Source organism: Theropithecus gelada, chromosome 7a (genome assembly GCF_003255815.1).
Source record: "Theropithecus gelada isolate Dixy chromosome 7a, Tgel_1.0, whole genome shotgun sequence".
NCBI lineage: Eukaryota > Metazoa > Chordata > Mammalia > Primates > Cercopithecidae > Theropithecus > Theropithecus gelada.
In genome coordinates, this window is record NC_037674.1 from 56782927 (window position 1) to 56798535 (window position 15609).

Sequence of the window (15609 nt, forward strand, 5' to 3'; positions counted from 1 at the left end):
GTGAGCTGATAGAGTAAAGTGAAAGCAAGTTTATTAAGAAAGCAAAGGAGCCTGGGCACAGTGGCTCGCGCCTGTAACCCCAGCACTTTGGGAGGTCAAGATGGGCAGATCGCCTGAGGTCGGGAGTTCAAGACCAGCCTGACCAACATGGAGAAACTCCTTCTCTACTAAAAAAAATAAAAATAAAAATTAGCTGGGCATGGTGGCACATGCCTGTAATCCCAGCTACTCGGAAGGCTGAGGCAGGAGAATCACTTGAAGCCAGGAGGCAGAGGTCACAGGTGAGCCAGATTGCGCCGCTGCACTCCAGCCTGAGCAACAAGAGCAAAACTCCATCTCAAAAAAAAAAAAAAGAAAAGAAAGAAAAAAAGAAAGAAAAGAAAGAAAGAAAGCAAAGGAATAAAAGAGTGGCTATCCCAAGGCAGAATGGCAGCATGGGCTGCTTGACGGAGCATACTTATGGTTATTTATTGATTATATGCTGTGTGAGGGGTGGGTTATTCATTCGGGAAAGAGGTGGGGAGTTCCCAGAACTGAGGGTTTCTTCCCCTTTTTGACTACATAGGGTAACTTCCAGACATTGCCATGGTATTTGTAAACTGTCATGAACTGGTGGGAGTGTCTTTTAGTATGCTAATGCGCTATAATTAGCATTTAATGAGCAGTGAGGACACCAGAGGTCACTTTCACTGCTATCCTGGTTTTGGAGGGTTTTGGCCTGCTTCTTCACTACATCCTGTTTTATCAGCCAGGTCTTTGTGACCTGAAGCTTGTGATACCGGTCCTACCGAACTCCTATCCCATCCTGTGACAAAGGATACTTAACCTCCTGGGAATGCAGCCCAGCAAGTCTCAGCCTCATTTTACGCAGTCCCTGTTCAAGATGGAGCTGCTCCCGTTCAAACACCTCTGACATGTTTACTACTGCCTGGCACAGAGGTAGGGCTCCATAAATGTGAATTCTCTCCTTCCTGATTGTGACCAAGCTTCCTGGGTTGCCACTTACACTGCTTGTTGGTACACATTCTGGACACTTTCCTCTGCTCAAAAGTCACCTTCTTGAAGCCTTTTCTGACTGACTACTTTCCCAGGGGTAGAGAGTAACTACTTCCTTGATGCCCTGTAGCATTCCCTATTTCCCTCAGTTAACATGTCACTGTACTGGCTCAGTGCAGACATGATTGTTGAGTGAACAGGAAGTTCTGCCTGTCTAGCAGGACAATTTTCTGTTGTCAGAAGCTGGGTCCACCTGCCTGGTGCTTATCCCAGGACAAACAATACGTGTCATTTCTGGATTCCTGGCCCTGCCCCACTTTATTTACAATGTCCCAAAACACCTACTTATGTAAGCAGTTCAAGGTTCCAATTTTATTAGAAGCCATTCCACGGAAGGCTTTGAATGCTAGCAGTGCATACTTGGTTGGTGGCCAATTATTTCCAATGCTATTGGAAAACGGAACATGATAAAAAAATAAGAACATACTGGGGTGCAGTGGCTTATGCCTATAATCTCCAAATTTTGCGAGGCCAAGGCAGAAGGATCTCTTGAGCCTGAGATTTTGAGACCAGTCTGGGCAACATGGTGAGACCTCCATCTCTACAAAACAATTTTTAAAAATTAGCTGTGTTTAGTGGTGCATACTATAGTTCCAGCTAGTGGGGAGACTGAGATGGGAGGATGACTTGCACCCAGGAGAGGCTGAGGCTGCAATGAGCCATGATTGTGCCACTCTACTGCCTGGGCAACAGAGCAAGACCTTGTCTCAAAAAAAAAAAAAAAAAAAAAAGAAGAAGAAGATAACATTAAACTTTGCTTTTAGTGACCTTCAAGGGAGCAACCTGCAAGGGTTATGGCAGTCATTTTCAAACTGGTCCACACAGTGGAATTACTCAGTTCCTCCACCAGAGAATGACCAACTGTATTAGTCTGTTCTCACACTGCTGTAAAGAACTACCAGAGACTTGGAAATTTATAAAGAAAAGAGGCTTAATTGACTCACAGTTCCGCAGGCTATATAGAAGCCATGGCTAGAGTGGCCCCAGGAAACTTACAATCATGGCAGAAGGGCAAAGGGGAAGCAAGTACATCTTCACATGGTGGCAGGAGAGAGAGAGAAGTGGGAAGTGCTACACTCTTTTAAACAACTAGATATTGTGAAAATTCACTCACTATCATGAGAAAACTAAGGGGGAAATCGCCCTCATGATCCAATCACCTCCCACCAGGTCCCTCCCCCAACAATGGGAATCATTATACAATTTGACATGAGATTTGGGTGGAGGCACAGAGCCAAACCATATCACCAGGGTTTTGGAAGTTTTAAAAAATACTCAAGATAGTTTTGATTTGCAAACAAGTTTGGGAACCACTGGGTTGTGGGATTACTGGATATTGACAAAATGGAGATAGTGAGTATAGACCACTCTTCTCAAAAGAGCTTGGCAGTGAAGAGATAAAGGTGCACAGAAAGTAGGAGGTAAGAGGATACCAGGAAGGCGAGGGTTTATTTGTTTACTATATGGGATAACTTGAGAATCCTTATCAGCTGAAGGGAAAAATCCAAAAAGCAGTGGAGACTGAAGCTTCTAGAATAATTCCTGGAGGCGACGGGTCAGTGGCACTAATGAAGAGATTTATTTTATTTTTTATTTTTGAGTCAGGGTCTCTCTCAGTCACCCAGGCTGGAGTTCAGTGGCACGCTCATGACTCAATGCAGCCTTGGACTCCTGGGCTCAAGCAATCCTCCCACCTTCACTTCCCAAAGTTCTGGGATTACGGGTGTGAGCCACTACCCCCAGCAACAAGCAGATGCTTTAAAAAGACACCTCTCCAAGGCACTGGGGGCATCCCTCCCAAACCGGATAGGATTATTACTTTTCTAAATACCCCAATGTCTCTCTGCTGCCTACAAAATGAAATAAAAACTCTTTAGCGTCACACAGAAGGCATTAACAAATAAAACGTATTTTTATTCTCCAACATGCCAAATGTAATTATGTTCATCATAGGAAAACTGGAAACCACAAAGGAATAAAAATAAGTAGATGGACATTACCCATAGTCTTACAGTTAATGATTGCTCCCAATATTTGGAGATACTTCCAATATTTCTCCTCACTGCACATCTTTTGTTGGTTATGGGACATAGCTGGGATCACACTATAAGCAAATTCAAGAAACCAGTGCAATTTCAGGCAGCATTAATAGAAACTGTATGGAATAAAGAACAGAATGGTACCCCTTTGCTCTGCTCTTGTCAGGTGCTGCTCTGTGGAGTGTGAAGTTTGAGTCTGAGTATCCTTTTAAGAGGAGGACCAATGAAGTGGATCACATGGAGGAAGGGAACAAGCAATATGAGGTCTCTGTTAATTTAGTTTCAACTTCTGATTTTCTTTTCATCTCCTGCCATCCTGCCATATCTGGCTCTAAACCCGTGCAAGCCATATAACTGTCGGTTCCCAGAGATTCAAACATTTATACTCATCTGTGTCCTCTGCACACTTCCCTTTGCTTTGAATTGCCCCTTCTTCCTTCAAAGTCCAGCTCTGAGAAGGCATCCATCAGAGGCCTCACAATGGAATAAATCATTCTGTGTTCTCAGAGCACTTTCAGTATTTCTTATATTACTGCTACCATACAAGCCACAGAATAAGCACGAGAGTTATTACTGTATGGGTGTCTCTCCCTGAGAACAACACCATGGCTGATTCAACTTCATGACTCTTTTATAAACCCTGCACAGTTCCTGGAAAATAGTCTATTTATTTATATTTATTACATTCTACCTTGTTATAGGAGTAAGTTAAGAAAGCTTACAAGGATACCTGAAATGTAAGCTCACATAAATTATATGTGGGTTTTTTTTTAAAGTAAAAAACAGAAAAGACAACAAAGTAAAAAAAAAAAAAAAAGCTGTGATTGCAAATGATTATAATCACACCAGTCTCAAGAGGGGCAGCACTTGGCTCTGGGCTTTCTAGCAGCTAAAGTGAAAGGGTCAACTTTCGGGCCATACAGGTCACAATGTCCATGGTCGGATGTGGGTAGGTAAGAGCAGGACAATTAATTACTCAATGCTTTTTGGCATCAAGATAAAATAGAAATTTCTCCTGAGGAATCCTAATGAAGAGGGCTTCATGTGGCATGATAAAAAAAAATTTTTGTTTCAGTTTTCTATTGCTACATAAGAAACTGCTCCAAAGCTTGGTGGCAAAGATGACAATTTATTATGATTATTCATGATTCTGAGGGTTGATAGGCTCAACTAGGTGGTTCTCACTTGGGATCTTTCATAAGGTTGTGGTCAGATGGCAGCTGAAGCTGATCATCACTTGAATGTCTGACACCTGGGCTGGAACAACTGGAGAATCTGGGAGGTTGATCAGACACTCTCAATGCAGACCCTTCATTTGGATAACTTGAACTTCTTCACAGCATGCCAGCTGGTTTTCCCCAGAAGAAGCTTATCAAGAAAGTCAGACAGAAGCTGGGAAGCTTTGTAGGATATAGGCTTGAAAGTCTCACAGAACCACTTCAACTATATTCTGTTAATGAAAGCAGTCATAGGCAAACCCAATCTCAAGCAAGTAGAGGAATAGAATACATCTCTCAATGGGGAAATTGCTTGTAAAGGGAGGGAAGGAATTAGCAGAGGCCATCTTGGAGACAAGCTACCATAATTCTAAACATGTTCAAAATATATGTAATTCTTCATAGACTATTTCTTATACCATCTTTTCAGCATAGTCTGTGACACGGATTTATTCATAAATCTATGCTTTCATTCAACAAATAGTTATGAAGTATTTTCAGTGACAGGTAGTACACAGTAGTGGTTAAAAGCAAGGGTGAATCTAGACTTTTCCACTTATTAGTGGTGTGACCTTAGAAGTTACTTTATTTCACTGTGTCAGTGATATAATTTGACTGTGTCCCCACCCAAATTTCATCTTGAATTGTAGCTCCCATAATTTCCTGGTGTTGTGGGAGGGACCCAGTGGGAGATAACTGAATCATGGGGGCAGTTTGCCCCACACTGTTCTCATGGTAGTGAATAAGTCTCACGGCATCTGATGGTTTTATAAGGGGAAACCCCTTTGCTTGCCTCTCATTCTCTTGTCTGCTGCCATGTGAGACGTGCCTTTTGTCTTCCACCGTGATTATGAGGCCTCCCCAGCTACATGGAACTGTGAGTCCATTAAAACTCTTTGTTTTGTAAATTGCGCAGTCTCAGGTATGTCTTTATTGGCAGTGTAAAAACGGACTAACACAGTTTCCTCATCTACAAATGGAAAGAAACAGTAGTGTATACATCAGAAAGATTGTTCTGAAGATAAACTGAGCTAACAACTGTAAAGTACATGTATTAATCTACAAGCACAGTAAGTTCTCAACAAGTGTTAGCTTCTATAATTACCATCAGCACCATTATCACCATTGCATGACAGGTACCATGTTTTCTAGAGCACAAAGCAAATTCAGTCAGAAGGAATTTTCTGGAAACAGGCAAAAATGCTGTGGGCTGTTTCTCTCTGCTGCATACTCAGAACTGCCAATGGAGAAAGCAATACATTTGGTAAGCAATTTCTATGTGCCAAGTGCTGAATACTACACATACATATTTCCTTCAATCTTCACAAAGCCCTAAGAAACAAAGGCACAAACAGATTAGGTCATGGGCCCAAGTTTACCCAGCTGGTAACTGAAAGAGCTGGAATTTGAACCCAGGTTCTTAGTCATAACTTGGCCTGTCATAAAGGTAAAAGGTAGTCTTCACAAAACTTTTATGAGGGGCCAGAATTTAGTCACATGCTGCTGAAGGGCTTGTATTCATAACCCTGGACTTCTTATCAGTTTACAAGGTATTTTCTCTTAAAAGGTGTTGTCATCCTTTTTACAGATAGGGAAGCTAAAGTTCACAGAAGTGGTTTGCCCAAGGCGGCAGAACCAGGATTCAAATCCAGACCTACTCTAGTCTAAATCCTGAGCTCCTCCACTGAACCAAACTGCCTCTTATTCTATTAAACTTACTAATAGAAAAGTAGTTTTTAAAAATGATGTGATCTGGATATTCCAGCTCTTTACAGATCTGCATGGCACAGAGTAGATGCTCAATAATATTTTGTTATATATTTGTTCTGTCCAGAGAAGGGGATTAGCAAAGTGGGCACAGCAGAAGCAGAAGTATGGGGATGCAGGCAGGTTGCAGTTTAAAGTGGCAACAGAGCATTCCAGATACGATTTACTACAAAGCCAAGGTCAGGAAGAACATTCTGGACTGTCAGGTCAAGGAGGGACTAATTAATAAGAATCTAGAAGGGGGTCAGTGGAAGGAAAGAAGAGTGGTGAAGTAGGATGCCGTGGTTAGGGGACTGCATCATCCTAGGAATGACACAGTGCCACGTGACAACAAGGACAAGGGAGTGGCAATGTTAGGGGTAGTTCAGTAGAGAATAAGTAAAAGGGTCAGGAGAGATGAGGCAATACAGAACTGTGAGATCAGGTTCTTTATCTGGGCATCCTCACTATAAGTACTGCTGTCATCATTATAGAGAAGAAGGTAGAGAAGAGAAGAAGAGAGTAAGCCTGCTGCAAAAACCATCACAGAAGACAAAAGCACATCCTTGGGCGAAGCAAGTGCATTAGTCAGAGTTCTTCGGGGAAACTGAATCAATAGGAGAGACAGGGTGAGAGAGAGGAGGTTTATCATGGGAACAAGTTCACACAATCATGGAGGCTGTGAAGTACCATGATCTGCTGTCTGCAAGATGACAGAACCAAGAAAGCCCATGGTGTAATTTAGTCCAAGGGCCTGAACTAGGGGAGCCAATGGTGTCACTCTCAGTCTCAGGCCAAAGGCCTAGGAACTGGACAATAGTAGATGGGGTGGAGGGATTGTTGGTGGGAGAGAATCACTCTTTCTCTACCTTTTTGTTCTATCTGTGCCCTCAAGGGATTGGATGATGCCCTCCCACATTAATGAGGGTGAATCTCCTGCACTCAGTCTACTGATTCCAATGCTAGTCTCTTCCAGAAACACCCTACCAGATACAGCCAAAAATAATGTTTTACCAACTACATGGGCATCCTGTAGCTCAGTCAAGTTGACATATGATATTAACTGTCACAGCAGGTACCAACATTGAGAAAGTTTATATAACCAGATCATTTGGATTGTAAAAGAGAGAGGGATGTGAGAGGGAGAGAACATTCTTGAGGGTGGGCATGGGCTGTCTTCTTCATCTTTGTATTTTCTTCAGAAATTACCATATTTCTGGCTTTTAGTAAGTCTTGGTAGAGCTTTGCTGAACTCAATCGTAATAACATTGTTTTGTTCTTTTATTAATACAAAATTACTTTATCTCTGAGATATTAATTTTAAAGTATCTTAAATAGGTCCAGCACGGTGGCTCATGCCTGTAATCCTAGCACTTTGGGAGGCTGAGGCGGGTGGATCACTGAAGGTCGGGAGTTCGAGACCAGCCTGTCTAACATGGTGAAACCCTGTCTCTACTAAAAATACAAAAATTAGCTGGATGTGGTGGCATATGTCTGTAATTCCAGCTACTTGGGAGGCTGAGGCATGAGAATCACTTGAACCTGGGAGGTAGCGGTTGCAGTGAGCTGAGCTCACGCCACTGCACTCCAGCCTGGGTGACAGAGTGAGTCTGCCTCAAAAACAAACAAACAAAAAACAAAACAAAACAAAAAAAACAGTTAACAAAATGTAAGAAGAACAATTAAATTTTTTAGGCCGGGCGCGGTGGCTCAAGCCTGTAATCCCAGCACTTTGGGAGGCCGAGACGGGCGGATCACGAGGTCGGGAGATCGAGACCATCCTGGCTAACACGGTGAAACCCCGTCTCTACTAAAAAAATACAAAAAACTAGCCGGGCGAGGTGGCGGGCGCCTGTAGTCCCAGCTACTCGGGAGGCTGAGGCAGGAGAATGGCGTGAACCCGGGAGGCGGAGCTTGCAGTGAGCTGAGATCCGGCCACTGCACTCCAGCCTGGGCGACAGAGCGAGACTCCGTCTCAAAAAAAAAAAAAAAAAAAATTAAATTTTTTAAAGAAATATTTTTTAAAAAGAAAAAATAAAGTATCTTAGAATAGCTGGAAGAACATTTTCATTATTCGTGAGTACTTTCCTCCTTTTTTGTGTGTTTTGCATAAAAATGGCCTTTACTATTTTAATGTTAACTACAAAAATAGCACATGCTTAGAACTTACAGAATATATGCATTCACAAGACACAACCATCAAACCAAAACAAATCTCCCATAATCTCACTAGCCAGTGATATGGTTTGGATTTGTGTCTCTGCCAAATCTCCTGTTGGAAGAGTAATGTAATCCCCAGTGTTGGAGGTGGGGCCTGGTGGGAGGTGTTTGGGTCATTGAGGCGGATCCCTCACGGCTTGGTGCCGTCCTTGCCATAGCAAGTGAGTGCCTGCAAGATCTGGTTCTTTAAAAGTGTGGCACCTTTCCCCATCTTTCTTGCTCCTGCTCCTGCCACATGAGACAGCTTTCCCCTTCACCTTCCACCATGATTGGGAGCTTCCCAAGGCCTCCTCAGATGCAGACGATAGCACTACACTTCCTGTACAGCCTGCAGAACCATGAGCCAATTATACCACTCTCCTTATAAATCACCCAGTGTCAGGTATTTCTTTATAGCAATGCAAGAATGACCTAATAAAGCCAGTGATAGTGTTTTTCAGGGCTTGAACTTTTAAAGTATATTTACATATTGTTGTATGTACTTTGTGATCTGTTTTCACTCAACATATTGTGGATATTTTCCTATCATAGTAAATACGGTTCTTCAATTTCCACTTTAATGACACATATTACTCTGTTGTCTGAATATACTATTATTTACTTTAGTTTTTGGTGTTCTCAATTTTTCTTTTTTGGCTATGATAAAAAATGCTGTCATAAACATCCTAGTATTTAAAATCTATGTGAGAAATGAGTTATTTCCTTAACTTCCAATCTGAATTACTGGATTACCAGAAGGTATGTTGTTAAGCCTTTAGATATATATCGTCAAATTTCCTTCCAGAAAGTTACACCAATTAACACTCTTGCCAGAAAGTTGTATATGAGAGTGCCTGCACTCCAGCACCATGTCCAACAGAGTGCTAGTGGTCTTTATTCCTTTTCAAAAGAAGATCTTTTAGTTTGGGTCAATCGAAGTGGGTAAAAAATATACTTGTTCACATTTGCTTTTTTAGAACTAATGACTTTAAGCATTTTTTCATATGCTCATTGGCCATCTGTACTCCTTTTTATAAAATGCTTGATCATTTATCCTGCCAATTTTTCTCCAGTGGGGTGTTTCACTTTAAAAAAAAAAAAGAATTTGTAGCAAATATTTTTGCCCAGTTTGTCAAAATCCTGAAGATTAAAAAATATGTAAATTTTATTATGAAAATTTTCAAACATATATACAAGTAGAGAACAGTGTATCAACCCCCTATATTACCCATCTACCCATGATTCAACGATTATTAACTCATGGACAATCAGTCTTGTTTCTTGTCTATCTTCCTTCCTCACCCTCTCCTCACATTATTTGATTTGATTGATTATTCTTTTAAAGACAGGGTCTTGCTCTGTCGCCAAGGCTGGAGTGCAGTGGTGTGACCTCTGCTCCCTGCAACCACTGCTTCCTGGACTCCAGCAATCCTCCCATCTCAGCCTCCCAAGTAGCCAGGACTACAGGCAAGCGCCACCATGCCTGGCTAACTTTAGTAATTTTGGTAGAGTCAAAGTTTTCCCATGTCGCCCAGGCTGGTCTGAAACTCCCGCGTTCAAGTGATCTGCCTGCCTCAGCTCCCCGAAGTGCTGGGATTACAGGCATGAGCCACAGCGCCAGGCAGATGATTTTTTTTTTTAAGCAAATCCCCAACACCATGTCATCTCATCTGTAAAGACTTTAGTATAGAGAAGACTGAAAGTTTATGTTATCAAAATTTTTTTTTTTTTTTTTTAAAAACAAGGTCTCACTCTCTCACCCAGGCTGTAGTGCAATGGTGCAAACATGGCTCACTGCAGCCTCCTGGGCTCAAGCGATTTTTCTGCCTCAGCCTCCTGAGTAGCTTAGACCATAGGTGTGCACCACCACAGCCAGTTACTTCTTAAAATTTATTTTTGTAAAGATGGAGTCTCACTATATTTGAACTTCTGGTCTCAAGTCATCCTCCCACCTTGGCCTCCCAAAGTGCTAGGATTATAGGCATGAGCCACCACACTCAGCCTATGGATTTTTATCTAATTTTCTTTTTTGGTTGTCTCTTGGTTTCATTAAAAATAAATATTTGACTTTTTAATCCATTAGAACTGATTTTTTCCAAATATGTAGCTAATTGAATATGTTAATGTATCCTCACTGGTTTGAAATATCAACTTCATCATATGTGAAATACTTATACACTGCTAGGTCATGGTAGTTTCTCTCTCTGGTGTCATGCTGGTATTACTATTTTTTGGAACACGCATTTAATATTTGTTACTAAAAATTTCCAGGAATAACACTATAATCATTCATGTATGTTGTGTTAATGTGCAACTATCCAAAATTCTTAAAAACCTCAAAATTGATACCATGATATTGTTCATCATCATCTTAAATGTTTTACCAACTACATGGGCATCCTGTAGCTCATGTGCAAACTCAGCATATAAGAGGCTGTTCCTTCCCACTTTCCATTTAGAAAATTACTTAAGTACAAATTTACTTATTACTTAAATCCAGTCTATTACATCTTTGCATATTTTTAAGTGTTTGGATATCACCGGAAATTTAATTCCAATCAAGTGACAAATGTGTTTTATGTTCCCATTATGTACTAGGATATGATGTTTGGTGCCGATTACACAGGGAAAAACAGGTGGACACCGATCCTATGAAGTACTTTACCGACTCGAAATTCTATCATCAAGTTCAGGGACTCTGGACCCCCTGTTAAGAATCTATGAATAGGAGATTGGATGAGACTAGTCAGAAATGCAGGTTTGAGGGCATTATCATCCATGGAATGACCATGGTTATAGGAACTATGGAAACACATTTCTGTGGGTGGTTGGTGTTTTCTTTCTTTCAATCTTTATCTCTGCAGTGCTTTCTCAGTGGTTTGTGGATCTCAGAGCTCTCCCTGGCTGGGTTCCAGTCACCTCATTTACAACACTTTGGATAAGGGCCTTCAGACTGAAAAAGATTCTGGGAAAAGATATTTTGCCTCCAAAAGTGTTTAGTTGAATGGCAGGCCTCTTACCCTAATTAATGCCAGCACAGAACTTCTAGCCTCAAAGTATCATTTGTCTTGTTTTAAAAATTATAAGCTTTTCATGTTTTCACATTTCAGATTTGTTACTTTACTGGCTATCTCCTCAAAAAATTTTCCCATCTTTAGTCAGTCATACTTAAATACGGAGGAGCAAGCAGGATTTAGGCATACTGTTTCACTACTGATCAAGAAAGTACTCATTGTCCTTATTGAGAAAGCAGTTAAGAACAATGTAAGATCTTTGCTTCTGATTCCTGAATCAGTTAATGCTGCATTAGGTTACAGGTAACAAATAAACCAACTACAATGACATAAAAAGACCTAGCTTTTTCACATAAGAAGCCTCGACAATTTAGGTGAGATCTGGGCAGCTATTAAACCATGAAGGAAATAGATTATCTTTCTGCACCACCATCTTCAGCTGTGAAATTTACCCTCATGCTTGCAAGATGGCTGCTGTTGCTCAAAAAACAGTGTCTGCAACCCAGGCAGGAACAACATCAACAACAAAAAATGTGAAGGGAAACATTACAGCTGAACCTGGCTCTGTTAAAAGTCTCTCCAGAAGATCCCCCGACATTCTCCAGTTAGGGCCTATTGAACAGAATCCTTTCATGTGGCCATCCTGAAGGCAGGGGAGGTTGAGTAACTGTGTCTTAACTGGTTACAGTGTTACCAGAACAAAATTTGAGCTCTACTGGTAAAAATATGGAGAAAATGTCGCAATTCCTTAGCCAGAGGACACAGTGTGATGCTGGCATTGGCTCTGGACCACTTTGTATCTTCTTCAAAGCCCATAACTCCAATAACACTGCCCAAACCAGAAGGAACAGGCTTGGTCTTTTGGATGTACTCACTAAATAATTCATTCATTATTTGACATTTATTTTATTATTATTTTTGACATAAGGTCTTGATCTATCACCAAGGCTGAAGTACAGTGGCATGATGACACCTCTCTATAGCCTTGACCTCCTGGGCTCAAGTGATCCTCCCATCTCAGCCTCTGGAGTAGTTAAGACTACAGGAGTGCACCACCACGCCTGGCTAATTTCTTTTTGTATTTTTTATAGAGACGGGGTTTTGCCATGTTGCCCAGGCTGGTCTCAAACTCCTGAACTCGAGCAATCTGCTTGCCTCGGCCTCCCGAAGTGCTGGGATTACAGGTGGGAGCCCCTGCACCTGGCCTCTCATTCTTTAATTTAGCAATTTAATTAACATTTACTGAGCATCTTCTCTATGCCAGTCATGGGGGAAACAATGATGAACAAAATAGACATGATCCCTGATTTCACTGAGTACCCAGTCCCAAATTTAAAAAAAAAATGTAAAATGGGGCAACGTTACCTTAGATTCCATCAAGACAACCAGATTCTGTTTTTACACATGAGTATCCTTCTCTTATGGTCAAAAGTTTGTTCTACTTTTACAAATGAAAGTGGTCTTGAGCAACTCCATATCCAGCTGACTAGTGTGGAAGCCAAAATTCAGTGTGTAAAGGGCCAATATTAAGTAATAGAGATCAAGGTGTTTAGTTGTGTGGAATATTGTTTAGTTCATCAATACTGGCTGGCTTGGCAGGATATAGAGTTACTCTAAGAGGCAGGTCATACAATGCACTTGTTGAGGGCAGGAGGAGCTGTGCATTAGCCACCTTTACATTCCCAAGTCAACTCCGTGACTGACTCATGGTAAGTACCTAGCAGAGTAAATATGTTTGCTGACCTGAACTCAAAGGTAGACCTTTCTCTACTAAGATGATCAGAATGACATAGAAATTTAAGGCAGAGGTCCCCAAACCCCGGGCCATGGACCTGTACTAGTCAGTGGCCTGTTAGGAACTGGGCCACATAGCAGGATGCGGGTAGCTGGTGGGTGAACATCACTGCTGAGTTCCGCCCCCTGTCAAATCAGTGGCAGCATTCCCTTCTCATAGGAGTGCAAACCCTATTGTGAACAGTGCATACGAGGGATCTAGATTGCGCACTCCTTATGAGAATCTAATTAGGATTTTCACGGAAAAAAAATTGTCTTCCATGAAACCAGTCCCTGGTGCCAAAATGGTTGGGGACCGCTGCTTTAAGGTCAAAGTGGACAGCTGGTAATCCCCAATCTTCACATTTCATAGGGCAAATGCATTCTTTCTGTGCTGTATGTTAAAGTTTCCCAACCAATATGACAAGGCACACTAACGCATTTGTTGTTAGAGATGTCAGATGTTAGAGACGTGCTGAGATATTCAACCTCTTATCCCCTGGGCAGCACATCTCATGTCAGTGGGCTACACAAACTCTACCACTGGCTATATGTGGCACGAGATAAGAAAGGCTGGGTAGCTCCACTCAGTGGCATATAATTTTAGGGTCTCAACTGAACGTTCACACAAACCTGAACCAACAAGTTTTCCTGGGGAATAAGTGCTCTTTCAGCCCACCTCTTGTAGCCTTGTAATGGAATGAAAACAAAAGCCAGGCTTTTATTTATTTGCTTATGTATTTATATTATACTGAATCACACTCCACAAATCCTTTGTGGAATGAGATCAGGTATAAATAAACAAGTATCTAGCTTTTAAATTTTTCTAACAATGCTAACCTGCTGCCAGGCCATCTGAAATATAAAGACTGTCTTTTCCATCAACAGCACAGAAGACAAGTACTTGAGATTCTCATCAATCCCCCCTTTCATGAACTAAGGGGCTACTCGATTCCTATCAAAGGACAGGTGAGAGGAGTGGTATCTGAGAAAGACTGATTGAGGGGAGCTGTTAGATACCCTTTCATCTCAGTTCCCAAAGTTCTATTCTTGTTCTGAATTAGATTAGGGACTAATGCACTCGACTATAACCTTAGCTCCCCATAGAAATATCACCACTGAACCAGGACGCAAGACTGTCTTCTTAGCTTTTATGAGGACTTGATTTTTTTAAAGGCACATAAAAACTGTTTTGAATCTTCTGCTGATGTCCTAATTAGATTGTAAGGTATTTGAGAGCAGGGACTATTTTGCTCACCTTGGTAGCTGTAGCACCTAACACAGTGGATGCTGTGAGCACAGAAAACATTACATACATAAATGCTGAATACAATAAAGTGACCAAAGTATACCAATGCATAGCAAGTCAGAAAGCCTTTTTAATTTTTATTTATTTTTGAGACACAGTCTCACTCTGTCACCCAGGCTGGAGTGCAGTGGTACGATCTCAGCTCACTGCAACCTCTGCCTCCTGGCTGCAAGCGATTCTCGTGCCTCAGCCTCCTGAGTAGCTGGGATTATAGGTGTGCGCCACCATGTCCGGCTAATTTTTGTATTTTTAGTAGAGATAGGGTTTCACCATGTTGGCCAGGTTGGTCTTGAACTTCTTACCTCAAATGATCCACCCGCCTCAGCATCCCAAAGTGGTGGGATTACAGGTGTAAGCCACTGTGCCCAGCTGCATAAAGTTTTTTTTTTTTTTTCAAACCTGCAAAGCTAAAATTTGGCTTTATGTGAAGTTTCACCAACTGTGAAAACCTTCAAAACAGACTTCAAATACGCAATCTGAACAGGCTTTGTTACCAGGTTTTTAAAAATCAAGTTTGAATAGTTCAAAAACAACTAAAATTGTTTTAGTGAAGAAACAAACGGTCTTTTAAAACCCAGGTCCTGGCTGGGCAAGGTGCTGTGCTGGTAGTCCTAGCTACTTGGGAGGCAGGCCGGAGGGTCATTTGAGCCCAGGAGTTGGGAGTCCAGCCTGGACAGTAGAGTAAGACCCTGTCTCTTAAAAAAGAAAAAATTAAAAGCGAGGTCCTGAAGGTTAATGAAATCAGTATGGACAATTCATTTAGATGAGGGTGCTCAAAATACTCGTCCTGTAGAAAGCCACAACAAAAGGTAAAATTCTCAGCATATCTGTGAGTTAAAACAACAGATCCAGCATAGGGATTGTGCCAACCTCCCAGTCTCCAGCTGCCCTGCTGGCAGTCCAGGAAGGGTATCTCCTGTCAGTTCCTGAAAGGGAATTCTTCAGCTGCCAAATCAGGCAGGAAAAAGGAAGTATAGAAGGCTCTGTGGAAATTGGCACCAGAGCACAGTTTCAAGGCACTGAGAGTTATATTCGAAAAATCATGTAAAGGTGGCTGCCAAGATTACAGTGGATTTAAAGCAGTATAAGAATCGTTCATGACTAAGACCACTTAAAAATCCTGGACCCAAAACAACTCTAGAGACACAAACACTGTAAAGGATACCTAGTATATACTTACTACCGGAAAATCTGCCACACGTGGGACTAGAAATGACAACCTCAACATGGTTTGTTGCTAAATACAGTACCCTCCT